At 44.7% G+C, this 15,060-nt stretch overlaps 1 protein-coding gene across 20 annotated transcripts in view; it reads left to right on the forward strand.

The window, feature by feature from the left end:
* LOC142074887 (transcription factor 4) overlaps positions 1-15,060 on the forward strand; it is a 236,140-nt gene that overhangs the window by 90,502 nt on the left and 130,578 nt on the right. The window lies entirely within an intron of this gene.

A 15,060-nucleotide genomic window follows, 5' to 3' on the forward strand; every position in this document is an offset into this window, starting at 1 on the left:
CGTGTCGGTATTTGGAATAAATGTCCTGGTTAGCGGCCTGGTCACAAACACAAACCAACCCGGGTAGGTTTGCGTACATCCCGAAATTTCTTCTGTTTTACGCGCCCTGGCCTCGCGCTCGCTGTACCGCGCCATATGGTGTCTGAGCGAGTACTGTGGACAACAGCACACCAATACTGTGGTGTATTTTTCTTTAAAAATATTATCTTTGGATATCTCTTGTGTGCTTTTGTGAGCGTGCACCTCTTTCTTCAGAGGCATGTGGAAAACTGCTATGTTTTCATAACTTTTTGACAACATCTGAACTTGCAAGACTCCCTTGCCCTCCCTTGCCAGTTTGCATTTTATCGGTGTTAAAAGCTCTGCTTCTCCCCTGCCCCCAGCCTCCTCCAGTCCTGCCAGAATACAACGTGTAACCTAGTACGCTCCTCTCGGCAGCTTTGGCACGAAGCTCATAAGGAAAAGCAATCTCCAGGAATAAAGCAGATATTTCCCATCCCCGGCGCGGGTAGCCGAAGCAGCAGGGGTGCGACGCGGAGGTGCACCGCAGCACGGACTGGCTCTGCAGCAGCAACCGATCAGTATTTTTCAGGTTTTGAGATTTACCTGTTGTGCTCAGCGTAACAAAAGAAATGAAATCTCTGTAATTATACTGGAAGGGGGAGGAGATGGCGTTTTAGTGCCTTTGATCTGGAGCTAGAATAGGCTCAGCTTTTGGAAATTTAATTTGAAAGAATCCAACATACACATCTGCTTTTTGTACTGCAATTTCTTTTGAGCCAGAAAATAGGAATTTATTAATGCAAATGTGTGGATTCTGTTCGTCGGAAGAGAAGGAAGCCCATTCAAAACATAAGTTGACTCTTTTTCTTTATAGCACTAGAAAAATCTTAATAGGTATGATGGGTGCTAGCGTTATGGAGTTTATAGGCAAAGTTTTGTGCGAGCAAGCAGACGGCATAAAATGGTAGGACACTTCTGGGAGCATAAAAATTTTTGGGAAATATAATATGTGAGTATTTCCAAGGTACTAATGAAAAGAATGGGGGGAAAATTCTCTCAATAAGCAGTTTAAAACCAACAACAAAACAAGCGTGTCATAAAACTGTTCTGTGAGCTTGCCTGGGGTGGGTGATGGAAGGAGCCCGCAAGGAAGCGGAGGGTTTATTTCAGTTGCTCTGCTGATGCCCAACGTGCTGTAAAATTAGTTGTGCCTCGTAAATTGAACGTGATCCAAAATTCAAGGTAGATACTTTCAAAACGTTACTTAAGAGATATGTGTTTTTCAGGGGCTTTGCATAAAAACCAAGAAAAGACACATTGGACAGCAAAGCGCGCAGGAGATATACTTTGGCTCTAGTAGATGTTCCATCAGAATTTCCCCTATGCACCTTTTTTTCCTATTCCCTGTCAAAACCTGCCAAATAGGAGCTTGGTCAGTCTCTGAAATAACACCGTATAATAAATGAAAATGTATGATCTTAAAGCATATGTAAAGAAGCCCTGATTGTTTTGTGTGACAGCAGAGAGCTAAAATGAACCTGAAAGGTTTTGTTTGTTTATTTTTAAATTAACCTGTTTTCATGCCTTGTGACTGGAGCATATTTTGAGATTTTAAATGAAATTCATTAGGCATTTGCCTGGGCAAGACCTTTCGTCAGATGAGTGTCTCTGTGACAAGAACATCTTTCAGATCTACACAGTCAAATAAGATGACCAGCTTTAGCTTGCTTTCGACAACTGGAGAACTTTTATCTCAGCTGCTTTTATTTCTTCCTTCCGTTCAGAAATTATACTTCATATTATTAATGCAGCAGGGTTCAGGCTGTTGCAGTTCAGGCAAGTTACAAAGGACTAGCAAATTGTGTCCGACAATGGAAGAAAAGGTTTTTGTTTCAAGTGGTGTAGCTTTAGGTTTGCTTATGGGAGTTTCTGGGTGGGAGCAGGTATCCCCACTATCGCCGTGGGACGAGCGTTTGCTGGCCGGCACTGGGACACGGGTGAGTTACCCAAGTCATCGGCTGGCACAAGGGTTTTGACACTTCATGTTTTTTCTCCCTGCGCTTACAAATGGCTTTGTCCCGGTTCGTTTTACAAACACAAGTCATCTTTCTTCCCCTCTCTGGCTGCCCAGATGACGTGGCCGTGGTTGGCTGGGATTTCTGTTGCTCTTCTCGGGCCTGTGGTACACGGAGGCGGCTGCCGTTGGCGCAGGGTGCGAGCCCGCTGGGGTGGCTCTGCTGCGTGATGGCAGACGATGTTCAGGTTGTGGTGGGTGCCGTGACTTGAATTCATTCCGCTTCTATCTAGCTAAAGAGTTTGAAGAGGATGAGGCTGTGTTTGGTAAACGTTACTCACCGTTGCTCCTTGGGCAGAACAGGTTTAAATACCCGCTTTGGTAGTGCGCTTCCCGCAGCAGTGCCCCGGCATCCCGCCTCCTGGTGCTCAGGCAGGGGGGAGCGGGCATGCAGCACCTGCAGGGGACCCCTGGCGTGGCACGGGGCCGTGGTCCCTCCTTGGTGTCCATCCGTCCGCCTGGGCTGTCAGGCAGCTCTGGAAGCATCTTGGAGCGTGAGGCACCGTGGGTCGTGGTACCCGTGCACACGGCGGGCACCGGCAGGCGCCGCAGCCCCGCTGTCCAGCAGCGCTTCCTTGCTGCTCTTGTGGCTGCTGTCGTGCTCGTCTCCTCTCGGAGCGGGGATCCGTTCCTTCCCCCGCGACGCCCCAACCTGCCGTGCCTCACGTAAAAACTTCAAACTCTTTTGGAAAACCCCGCGAGGGCAGCGGGGTGCGAGCATCGCCCCCGGCCCCGCGCCCTGCCCTGGGGGTGCTGCTGCGGCGGGGGGCTGGGGAGCCCCGGCTCTTGCCGGCGAGGTGCCTCCTCGCCCCCCTCCCCGCACGACGGCGGCGGCGGAGCCGAGACAGGGCGATTATGAAGACGTCAGTCGGAGCGGAGGCAGGCGAGAGGGGAGACGCGCTCCAGATGAGGTCCTGGGGGAGCCGAGGAGGGTCATTCATGTACGACCATGTGTATGTGTCTGACAGACTGTGAAATGGTGCGTTGTTGCGCGGCTGCGCTGCACCTGGGCCCTTCATCTGTGATTGATTGGTTTGGTCATGTGTAATGGTCCCATCTGCTCCGTGTTGTTTTTCTTTTTTTACTTATAAACACCGTTCCCAGCGGCTGGGAGAGGATGAGCTCGGTTTTGTCATCTTCACTTACACTTCAGCTCAAAAAAGTGGTCAAGGAGGTGAGCTCGCAAGGCTGCCCGAGGAGCGCGGCGCCGCCATACTTCTTATTTTGTGCCTCGGCCGCTTTCTCCTCCCGCGCGGGATTCAGTCCCGGCGGAGATCCGGCTGGTTCACGAACCGGGAGAGACCCCGAACCCGGGAGTGAAGTGATTTGCACAAATCTGCGGATAGTGACTCTTACTGCAGCGAGGAGTTTTTTTGTAACCGAGCCAATACTTAATTAAAACCGCTGACATCATGGTGTTATAATTAAGCGTGGCATTAATTAAGCTGGAATAACGATTTTTTTTTATTAAGAGCTGCTCCAATTGTATAAGCGCATGATCGGCAAAAACAAAATAATTTTTTATTAAAGGAGGAGAAATCCGTCCCTGCGCTCGGGCTTGCCGGGAGTGAGCTGGTGGCAGAAGTAGTGTCAGCAGCACAAACTTTGGGGGGCTTCGGCGCGAGCGGGGAGTGCGAGAGGGTGAAGGGAAATTTGGGGTTTTTTCTTTTTTTTTTTTTTTTTTTTTTTTTTTTTTTTACCCAAAAATGCTGATCGGCTCCTGGCATTCTGATGGCTAATTATGCATCGGAGAGCTTCGACAGCTGCATTCATCATCATAAAATGTAATAATTAATGACATTCCAACAAAGAAAAATATGCAAATGAGAACTCATTAGCATTTTCATATTCAGCTTTGATAATGCTTTTGCTGACAAGGTTGTAATTAATGAAAATTCATGTCGCAGTCAGGAGATTGGATCGGTTTCATTCCGCTCACAATTCCCAAATGCTTGCATTATGGAAAATCGGCAGCTCTGCCAACTTTTCAGGGAAGAAAAAAACACACACACACACTAAAAGCACCAGATGCAAATTAATGGTAGGGAGCCTTTAACTCTTTAAAGTCCTATCCCCCGAGCCCCCCCCCCCAAAGAATGAAAGAAAAACAACCACCCCGATGCAGAAATAGTTTGATGCACAGGCATCAGGGTCTTTCAGAAATAACTCTTGGTTTCTTCTCAGAATATGGGAATTCCTGTAAAACTTTTTTTCCCCTCTCTCTATTTTTCCTTTTATTATACCTGCGTCCTAATAAACTCTGAGAAAATTAGGCATCTTGCGTGGTCTGCTCTCTCCCGGCCTTATCTAATTAATTCTACAATTGTTTATACATCCAAGGCTTCCTCATGCCTAAACAGATCCATTGGCATCAGCTGGATGGTGGCTCAGCGCGCAGCGCAGGATACAGCCCCGGCTGCTTCCAGCTCCTCAGAGGACAGGCGTTCGCCTCGGTTATTCTGCCGCCGCGTTTCTTAGAAGGCCTCCGAGAAATACGGCTGTGCTCCCTGTTGCGGCCGGCTTGGCTTTGGGCAATGGCTGGAGTCGCGTCCCCCGCGCTGACACCCGATGGGGCGGGGTGTTTCCCTTGGGGCAGGACTGGGCTGCGCAGCACGGAGTCGGGGGCATCCCCTGGCACGCCGCGGGGAGCGGAGCCGGGCTTCCCGGGACCCGGCTGCAGCACCTTGTGCCTGCCACGCCGTGCTGGCTGTCGTAGGAAGCTCTGTCGTGACAACAAAATTACAAAGGAAGAGATGGGTAAAGCACCCCAGGCGGGCGGCGGGAAGGTGGAGGCAGTCCCCGCATGTAGCGCTGCCCGCAGCTGGGGTCGGGGCAGTCACACCCCTGCTGCCGGGGCTTTCTGCGGAACAAGACAAACTTCGGGCTGCTGCTTTGGGAACCCAGCAGCAAGCTGCGAATGTTCCCTGCCCGCTGAGTGCCCGGTGGCCAACGCAGGCCGCTTCAGCAGGCAGGGAATGCAATTCCCTGGTTTGGGTGTTGCATTTACTTATTTGTTTAGCCCCCAAACCCGCTACCTGGGCAGGACTGGGCAGAGCAGCACGCGTCCCTCTCCGAGGAGGTGTCCCTGCTCGCAGGGGCATCTCCGGGGGGATGCTGAGCCGTTCTGGTCCAGAGCAATACCGCACCTCCCAGGGCAGGGAAAAGAGCTTTCTCTCTTTTCCTTGCCCACAAGCTATTTGAGCATCGATTCTGCACAGATTGTTGGATTTTTAAGAACTTTTTTTGTAGCTTGGTACTGTGTAACTTAATTTGTACTTGTATATAAAATCGTTTGTAATTTTTGCATAACTATTTCTTCAAAATGCATCAGGTTTTACTTTTTGGGTATAGTTTCCTTTTGTATGGGCAAACTGCCCAAGCAGATGGTGTAATGTCACCTGTAAGCAATCTGAATAGATAGGTTCATTCTTACATTTTAGAGAGCTTTTTATTTCCTTTATATACGGTACAACTATTGCTGAGAGACTGTTCAAGATGGTGTTTCTTTTTGTGTTTCCTTTTAAAGAGATTCCTGCTGTGATTGGTTCTTTTTTCCCCCAAAGTCTGTGTTTTCGGGCTCAGTGAAAAATCTGTGACTTAAGAAACTTTCCTGGTATTGTTGAAACGACATGATATGAAATCCTTGGCCATTTTTAAAAAATGTAAATGAGGAAGCGATAGAATAAGTTAAAAACACATTTGATTGTTTAGACACATAATGTTTTAATTTTAGAAGTTCAACATTTGCTTTAAAAAAAAAAAACAAAAAAAAACAAAAAAAAACCCCACAAACCAAAAAACCCCCAAAACCAAAAAACACACAACCAAAAACCCCTAGTTTTAAAGAGAACATCTTTTCACGACTACCTATTTTTGCAAACTCCTTTCTTTCTGGCATCCCCTGACACTGCCGCTCCACCTACCCATGGGAGAGGGAGGCCTGGCAGCGCCGCACTCCCCTCCCGGCCAGGCTCGCCCACGCTACGTGGGCATCGTGCCTTTGCCGTGGGGCGCGGGGGCGGTGGAGACCCGTGCCGGCTCGGGGGGCTGCAGCAGAGGCGGCCGTTACTGCAGATGCGGTTTTGTGATGAAGCGGGACCCGAGTGAGACCGCCAAGGTATTTCCTATACAGTCCAGTTGATCCTGGTTTCAGAGAACTATTGGGAGACAGATTTATATTGCGTAGATACCCAATGTCTTAAAAGAAACAGCAGAAAAGTACAAAAGCTTTCACCTGCATAGTTTTTTCACAATTAGTTCTTAAAACAAGGAGCCATTTTTACTCTTTACAGCACTTCATACAATGTGTCCCTGGTCCTTGGGGGGACCTCAGTGTACTGGTGTGATACTGGTCTTAACAATCTGAACTGGTGGCGTTAGGGGTAAGCTTCACGTGAGTTCATTTCCTGCTAGTAGGGAGTTGGAGATTGCCTTGGTGAGGGCCAGATACCGCTTGTCTTACTGTGCAACCGGTCCCCTTGACTTCAGTGGAGCTGCTGGCAGGAGTAAGGTGAGAAGTAGTTGTATTTAGAAAGCTACAAAGAAACTGTGAATGCATTATCAAGCTTAAATACATCTCTACCATACAAGCTCCTTAAAAAAAAAAAAAAATTATAGAGGCCTTATTTCTATGTTTTTCCTTGGGGAGGAGCTGAATAAAAGATTTTTTTTTTTTTTTTTTTTTAAATTTATGGTGAATGGAGAGCAATGGGATCTTGAATGGACTGAGAGAGATAGTTTTGTTCTTAGCATGAAGGGAGAGAAGCCTTTGTATATAAGCACGCATATATTTTATATGTGTTTATTTGATCATATAAAATCACAGGGCACTTGGGGTAAAATATTCAGAGCTGACTGCTGATTTCGGCGTGCGCTGGTCTTTGAGGAAACCAGAGTGCTCTCATAAACTTTATTTTAAGTTATGAATACTTCATTCTTCTGAAAATCAGGCCTTCAAGTGATGCATCTGAAATTAGTGACTGCTTCCAAGGGGAAAAAAGAATTTACTAGATTAGAAGAAACGAACAGCTCAGCAATGTTTAAAAAAAAAAAAAAATTGGGTAATTTTTTTATGATTGCAATATTTCGTAGTGAGAAGCCCATTCCCATAGCCGTCCTGGCAGGCTGTAACAAAGCATTTGTGGGTTCTCAGTGCTTTTCCAGGGGAGAAGAAGAAATTATCCCAGACTTTTTCAAACCCTGGTAAAGGATAAAACCCAAGGACATCAGATTGTCGTCTTATCCTTCTAATTTGGGATTTTTTTTCAAAAATACTTTGTTTCAGGCCCATTTCAGTACCTTTTTTATTTTTAAAGAAAATAAATTTCATAATTAAGCAGGACATTTTATGCTTTAATTCCAGAAACCTATACAGTATTTCTTCTGTTTTCTGGGAAATAACACTATTCCCTGTGAAAGATGGTCGTCTTTTTCCAATCCACAGAAAAGTCCTGATTTGATTGGCACTTCTGGTTTACCTTTAAAAAAATGCCCTTGCCATTTCTGTGTGAGTACTCTAACACTTGCAAAGCTTGTTCTGAGTTATGCCCTGGTTCGAAATTTTATCTTTTCAGAATGTTATCATTCCAGTAGCAATTCACCTGGGAAGAAAAAGCAAACTAGCTAATAATTTTATTGTCAGAAGTAGAGATATTTGCTGCGGTTGCTAAGGCAGAAAGTGGAAAGTCTAGGGTGAACCAACCCTGGTCTTACCAGGAGTTGTTTCGGTAACAAGAAATTACAGCACTATGTTAAAGGGTTTTGAAGATGGCTGAAAGTTAAAATTTTTGGAACTTTCTTCTGTCTGGCTGTTTTGCAGGTGACAGTGATACCCAGCTCCTCTGTGTTAGGTTTACCAGCACCTTTCTGAGAAAATTTTCTGTAAGAATATTTTTTTCATTAAAATTCATTAGAGTAATAATTCAGAATTACTGATTACCCACAGAAGGAGCTATGAGACTTCGAAGTTTCTGAAAATCAAAGCATATTTGTCATAAATATATTGGGGTGCTTAACAAATTGCAATTAATAAGTTGTTGTTTCTCAGGCAAAAAAAAATTACTCTTGCTGGAGTTTAATGGGTTCTTATGGCTCTAATGTCCATTTAGGTCAGTTGGGAGCTTTCTGTTTTCAAGCAGAAATCAGGATCATTACACCTCCCCCTGCGCAAGCCTGAGTAAACGTGTTTGGTGCAGGTGAAGTAAGACGGCAAATAGACCCATTTTTTCTGAGAGACAGACACCCAGGGTTTTCTGGCGGTGAGCAGGCCGGGAGCAGACTGATGGCTGCTGCGTTTCCCGATGCAGCTGTGTGCGGCCAGCGTGCTGGATGCAGAGATGCTCATAGCTGAGCACTTGCTCGATGATGGAATTTAAGGCGAGCAAAGTTTTCAGCTGCTCCTGCTGCAAGCATTGCCGAGACCGTCCTTGGAGGGATGCTGCGACCGACCTCCTTGTCCTGCATCGCCCGTTTGACGTTGCCAAAAGGGCCGATGAGACGAGAACGTCCAACGGTGCGTGGCAGGAGTATCAGATACAGCGTGGTTTTCGTTCCTGTATCCCAAACCTTTAAACTCGTGCCCGAGTGTGGACTCGTGTCCAAGCGAGGTGGCTGCGGTGCAGCCCGGGGCTTGGCGGCGGCACTAGGGCTTCTGGAATGCTTTCCCGTGGCAGGTTCTCTGTGTTGGGTCTCCGGTACTCACTTCATGAAACTGGGTGAATTTTGGACACTAACAACGTACTAGGCTAATTTTTAGCCGCATTAAATTTTGTATCTGGTATGTTTAACTTTTTGGTAAGAAGACAAAGAATAGTTCTAGTTGGTTTTTTTTTTTTAACTTCTCTTTTCCATTCTTTTTAAACACGTTTTGTTTAAAACTATGGTATTGGGAAGGTAAATACTTTGCCAAAGTTTTTACTCTCTTTCATTAATGACTCAGAAAACAGTGCATTTGAAAATAAATCCAGGCCAAAATTTCAGATTTGCTAACAAAATGCAGAAGTTCAGTATTGACAATTGCTGTACTTAAAAGCTCCTTGGATCAGGTGTTGTTTTACCATATGGACGTTTTAATTAGTAATAGAAATGTTGATCAGGATTTAGTAGTGGAATCTACAAAGCACAAATATCTGCCTCATTTTGTGTTGTTTTACTGGTGTGAATTTAGCTGTATTTCTGTTTCCATCTCCCTTCTCTGCTTCATTTATGTGTACACATCTATTGCTCTTGATATCCAAGCAGGTAGTCACATCGGTTATACTATCGTGAAGCAAGGAGTTTATTCCATTAGCCTACAGAGCTGTATTACGGAAAACATCCATTTTAAACCGTTTGTCTTCTCGACGGTGCTAGCCCAGTGGCTCACCGATGCCAGGAGTGTTTTAAAGAGCCATTATCTATTTGGTATGTGCCCAATTAAACAATAAATAGTTTAGAATGGCACATGTGCTTTCTGCAAGGGTGCCTGGGAATTTTTCTGTGGAAACAGTGAAATCACATAGAAAATAAACGGCCCTTAAGCGTGCAGAGTACTCGGGAGCGGAGGAAGGCTGTCTCCAGACACGCACCTCGGAGCGGGGTGGTTCCCTTCCTGCCTCCGCACCCAGCTCCCGTGGGCGCGTCGAGCAGGTTTTCCCACGCGTGTCCCCTGTGGCAGAGCCGAGGGTGACCACGATTCCTGCTTCTCCCCAGGACCCGTTGGAGGCAAATTCCCCGTCAGGGAGCCCGCCTGTCCCTGTGCCAGGATGAGACCGGCGGCTGGTTGCAGCTCTGATATACTCTGTGACAACAAACAAACCCAGAAATCCTTCTCTGTCATCTCTGACAGTAACCTTAAATTGTAAAAACACATTTTGAAAGATGTGTGACTTTTTAAGAAGTTGATGTCCTTTTAATATGCAGGATCTTTGGGGGAAAAAAGTACCCTTTTTAAAATTAAAGCACGTGCTACAAAAGCATGCATTTATAATCATAGGGGTCTTTGTTCCAGTGCCTGCAGTACTAAATGCTAAATCAATAATAAATTTAAGATCTGTGTGAGGAACTGCAGCGCTGGAGCAATGGATCCGACTCTTTTTCAGCATTGGTTTCGTAATGGTCTTTGTTCTGCCAGCGCGCCAGGCGTGCTGCCTGCCGCTCACCTGGCCTTTCTGCCGGGGGTGGGCCCCAGCTATCCAGTTCAAAGTAGCACCTTCTTCATTTACGTAAAGATTTCCAAAATTTTAAAGCATTTTTTCCATTTTTATGCTTTAATCTCCGTTCATGGCAGCAAAACAAATAGTGGTTTCACAAACATATAGAAATAACAATAATATGTTTAAAGTAATCTAAAACCATTTTCTTACAAGGAATAACAAAATAAATAAATATATTTTTGAAAAATTACATTCTTTTTCCTACTGAAATCGGTGTTTTAAAAGTTCATTAAGGACTGCTTCATCAAAATGACCCCCAGTATTCCTATTAATAATTTTTTTAAACCCCAATTTCCCAAAATCTTAAAATAGGGATTGCATTTAAACTTAAATTTGTATCCCATAACACCAACAGTCTCTGTCAGCATAGACTGTGGGACTTTCAGAGGGTGTTGTGAGACAGGCACAGCACTGTGTAACCCCCTTTATAAAACCACCAAGGTCCTCCATAAAACAATTCCTGATGTTCCCTAGCAGACCCCAGAGCCTCCCTGGTCGTCTGCCGGCTCCTGCCGGTGGGACGGCCGGCGGGCATCAGGGCAATGCCGTCCCTGGGAGGGACCCTGGCACAAGCCATCATAAGAGGTAGAATGAAAGTCATTTGGAGAATCATTGGTTTTAAGCCTTAAAAATAGTGAGAAATAATCGTTCTGAATAAGAACACATTTCATACTAGAAAAAATAATATTATATTACAAGCCTACTGAATGATTAAGCAGTGACAACATACTATTTTGGGCTTACAAAGGCACGGCTCGGCCACGGGCGTATCGAGTTCAACACCCCTCGGTTTCAGTGAAAGCCTTTCCCTGTTCCCGCGTGATCCCTCTGGAAATCTCTGGCAAGTGTCTGTCGATCCCAGCACTGGGCAGGATGGGCCCTTACTGGTAGCAACATTGGCTTAACCTTACGAGGTCGAAATTGAAAAAAAAAAAGGGATTACAAAAATAAGTGCTTAAAATTAGGTTCCCAATTCCGGAGCCCAGTAAGTGGTTTGTTTTGGCGAGTTGCACACCAGCAGCTTCCACTGCCACAAGTGACACTGGCTTGGATTTACTCCTGCCTATGAAACTTTATTTAAATGCCTAAATAAGGACGAAGCGTTGGTTACCTACTTTATTTTTGCATCGTGACCCCAGGGCATTTCCCAAAAATGGTTACACAGTTATTTCTGCAGATTTTATTTCTGAACGATAGCAGACCTGCATGATATTGGACCAGAACGACAAGTTTATAGAAGTCCTGTCCTCTTCCACAGAGGAGAGTCTTTGCAAGGAGTTCTGGAAATACTAGTTACTGTTTTCAACACTGCATTTCCAAATTATTTAGGAACTTCATTACACGCAACTAATTTGCATGGTTTTTCTTCTAATTGGTCCATTTGTTATTTATGTCAGTCAAGATCAATCTCCATAGGTGTGGCAAAGCCAGTATTCCCAGTTCATGCGGTTTCCCAATCCACTGCTGCAGCAGCTGGTTACAAGGATTCCTTCATAAGAGCCCAAGACTTTGGCTCGTCAAAAGAAGGTGATTATGGGTGGTGGGTGCCTTACGGAAAGGGCATCTTTGGTTAATTCAATAGTATGATTTGGTAATCAGAACAGAATAAAGAAGGGCCGGGGCAGCTGTGGGCTCGTACGTGGTAATTACTCAGTTGGATCTGGTTGTGCGCATGTCTGTAACGAAGGTACACGTAACGTTGAACGGTGAGGTGGCTCGGGGGGACGCGTACAGCTCTACTGCTTGCACCGTGGATCGTAAAGTTGTTGAAGGACCTTGAAGATGGAAAGATCTTTCAGCCTATCAGTGCTGTTATCTTGCCTATGTAGGAGTTCGCCTGACAATAAGGGGCCAACCTGCTAAAAAATACATACCCGCAGATCGCGGTGGGTTTCAGTAGGGTGGCTCCAGGATGACTCCTCCTGCTAGCCCTCAGTCTCGGGGGTCCGTGCTCTTTGTTGGGGTGACATCCCTACTGAGAACTCATCGCCGAGGCTCTGGGGTGGGGACAGGGATTTTATGCTGTTTTCTTCTTTTTGCCATGTTTACTTTTTCTTTGGTTTTTCATAAACGACTAATAACATTTATGCTCGTTAGTAATAGAAATGCCCTGCACTTAGCAAATTTACCAGGTATAAAAATGTCTTAATTGGGAGCACTATTTAGAGTAACTGAGACCATAAGATTTTGGAAAAGATAATTTTGGCAAACCACCTGTTCATGTATAGCTAGCTTGGTAGATCGGGTAGAGGCTTTGGAAGGGCTATATGAAAATTGAAAGACTACAATATCCAAAATTTAATAAAAAATAAAGTAAATCAAAGTAAAGTCTATAGTCAAACTCCTTAATTGTGATGCATTTGCTGAGTTTCCCTCTTCCATCGTCGGCCCTGCTCCGATGCCATATGGTCTACCATGGAACATTTAACTTGTCAGATATAATGGATTGTCCTGGAAGCAGATTTTTGCTTTGAGCGTTCGGCTCCTTTCTTGCATTTCACTCTCAGCTCCAGGCTGCAGGATGAAGGATTGTGGTGGAAATGCAAAGAAGAGACACACAGTTGATTCCCCTTAAGAGAGTGACCTATATGCCACAAAATTTTACCCACGTAAAGAGGCATTATCCCTGTCACTGACCCTAGCAGGCTGCATGTCAGAACCATTTAAATTTGTCTGGACTTAACAGATTGTGCAAATGTTTCAGAATCAAGTGCTTAGGAATAATAAAGGCTTGTCATTTCAACTTAGGCAGTGGCAGCGCAGCTCGCGCCGGCCAGGGGATGAGTATTATTTATTGTGACCTACATGTAACCTAAGCTGCCTGCCTCATAGACCTTGTAAATTAAGTTCATCTCCCAAGGCTACTGAAACTTAAAAAAAATACATTATCTGATAAGGAACCCAAATAGCCATTACTCTGTGCTGTAAAGTAGAGGTTAAGGTTGGGAGTGATCATTTCCATGGCTGGGCCAGTAGCAGTTAATTACCGTCATACGTTTTGTGGTTGCAGGAGGAAATGGAGGTTTCTCCTTGGTGCGTTTGTACCTCTTCGAACATGGGGAACCTGCCGCGGTTGGGAGAGGGGACTTGGTTCGGCAGCTGTGAATAAAATGCTTCCACTGGAGGACTCTAAAGCATGGGTAGACATTAGAAGGTTTTCTATGATATAAACTTAAGCAAGTGATTTCTGAAACAAACATGACAAATGACAAATTCTTCCCTGGATCAATTTTTTAAAAATTTCCTCTCACTTAAGTATAATAAAAACCTATAAAATATCGACTAGAAACCATAGGTAATATTGCCGTCCCATTCTGTGAAGTAATTAAAGAATCTAGGATAAAAATCTGGCCCTGCTAAAGATGTTCAGTTTTACTTAATATTAGTGCAGCTGATACTTCACCTATAGAGAATAAAATATTTGTAAATGAATCTGAACTTTGCTCTTCAAGGTAGCATTCCTTTCAGGTGTGAAGTTTGTATGAGGAATGGTAATTTTTTTTGCATGAAGGTTATTGTCTTTGCATTTGGCAGCAAAAGGAAAATTGTCAGCTGGTAGAGGTGGGAACTCTCTCTCTCAAGGACTTTTCTTTTTTCAGTGTAGGAATCAACATTCCTAGGTGCCTTTCCACGAGAGCGCTTTATCGTTCTTGATCTGAGAGCATGTGTACTGGTGCTATGAGTTTGCCTGTATTCTCAGCCCAAATTGTTTGTTCCCGAAATGTTTAGGAAACATCAGTTCTCAAGTGTAAAAGTCTTATTAGGGTATGCATGCCCTCTGCTGGATATTACTGATTTGAGACTATTGGGTATTTCACAATGTTTACAGTATATTTACCACATCATTCCTGATGTTTTGCCATACACTGAGAAGCTTGTAGTTTGTTTTGTCTGCTTAGCTGATCCAAATTATCTGATCCGGTGTTTTTAAAACGTCAGAATTATAACAAATAAATGCCAACTTTTTTCTTTTAATTTTCTGTACTGAGCAATATTACAAATAAATAGCATTTCTGTAGAAATGTGTAATTGAGTATTTAATCTTAATATAATGCGTATTAGAGACTCCGGTAGTTCTGTCTACACATGCAGAGAGCGTGTGAAGACAGGGGAAAAACAGGAGGTGAACTGCGACAAAGGCATTGACGCTTTTGGTGTTAAAACCTGAAAATTTGTCTTTGCCATCAAGCTTTTAAAAGGGGTCCGTGTGTCCTTGTGGTCAGCATTTGTTTCCTTCTTTCTGCTGTGTAGATGATGCTGTAGAGTTAATTCAGGCTTCGGGCAGGAGGGTGGGGCGCGGAGGGCTGGCCCGGGGCTGTGGTGGGTTTGGTGGTCCTGCTGCCTGCGCGCAAAGTCACCCCAAGTCCCGAGATCGCGCCTTTTCTGTCACTTTGGGACAGGAGGCAGCCGTCTCATGAGGGTGGTTTCTGTTTATCATGCTGAGGTGTGGATTTGATCCCCATCTGAATGATAAGGCTTTTGATCTCTTTATCCTTGCTCATGTCCAGCACGGTTTGTTTTAGTAGCCTTTTAATAAATGCTACTAGATAGGGGTGGTTTACAGACCAAAGATTTAGAGCCCAGACTTGGGCTGTAGGAAGGTTTATCGTCCTCTTTCAATTCTGTGTCTTTCATGGCCTTAGATCCTTATCTAACTTGTTTTAAAGTGATTCTGTTTTCATGCTTGAGTGAAAACCCAGGTTTCCAGATACATGATAAAGATCTCCTGAACTGGTCCCTGAACAAATGATGAGGGATCACCCTGCAGTGGATTTCAATTTAAAATAGACC

The sequence above is a fragment of the Calonectris borealis genome, chromosome W, assembly GCF_964195595.1.
Source record: "Calonectris borealis chromosome W, bCalBor7.hap1.2, whole genome shotgun sequence".
NCBI lineage: Eukaryota > Metazoa > Chordata > Aves > Procellariiformes > Procellariidae > Calonectris > Calonectris borealis.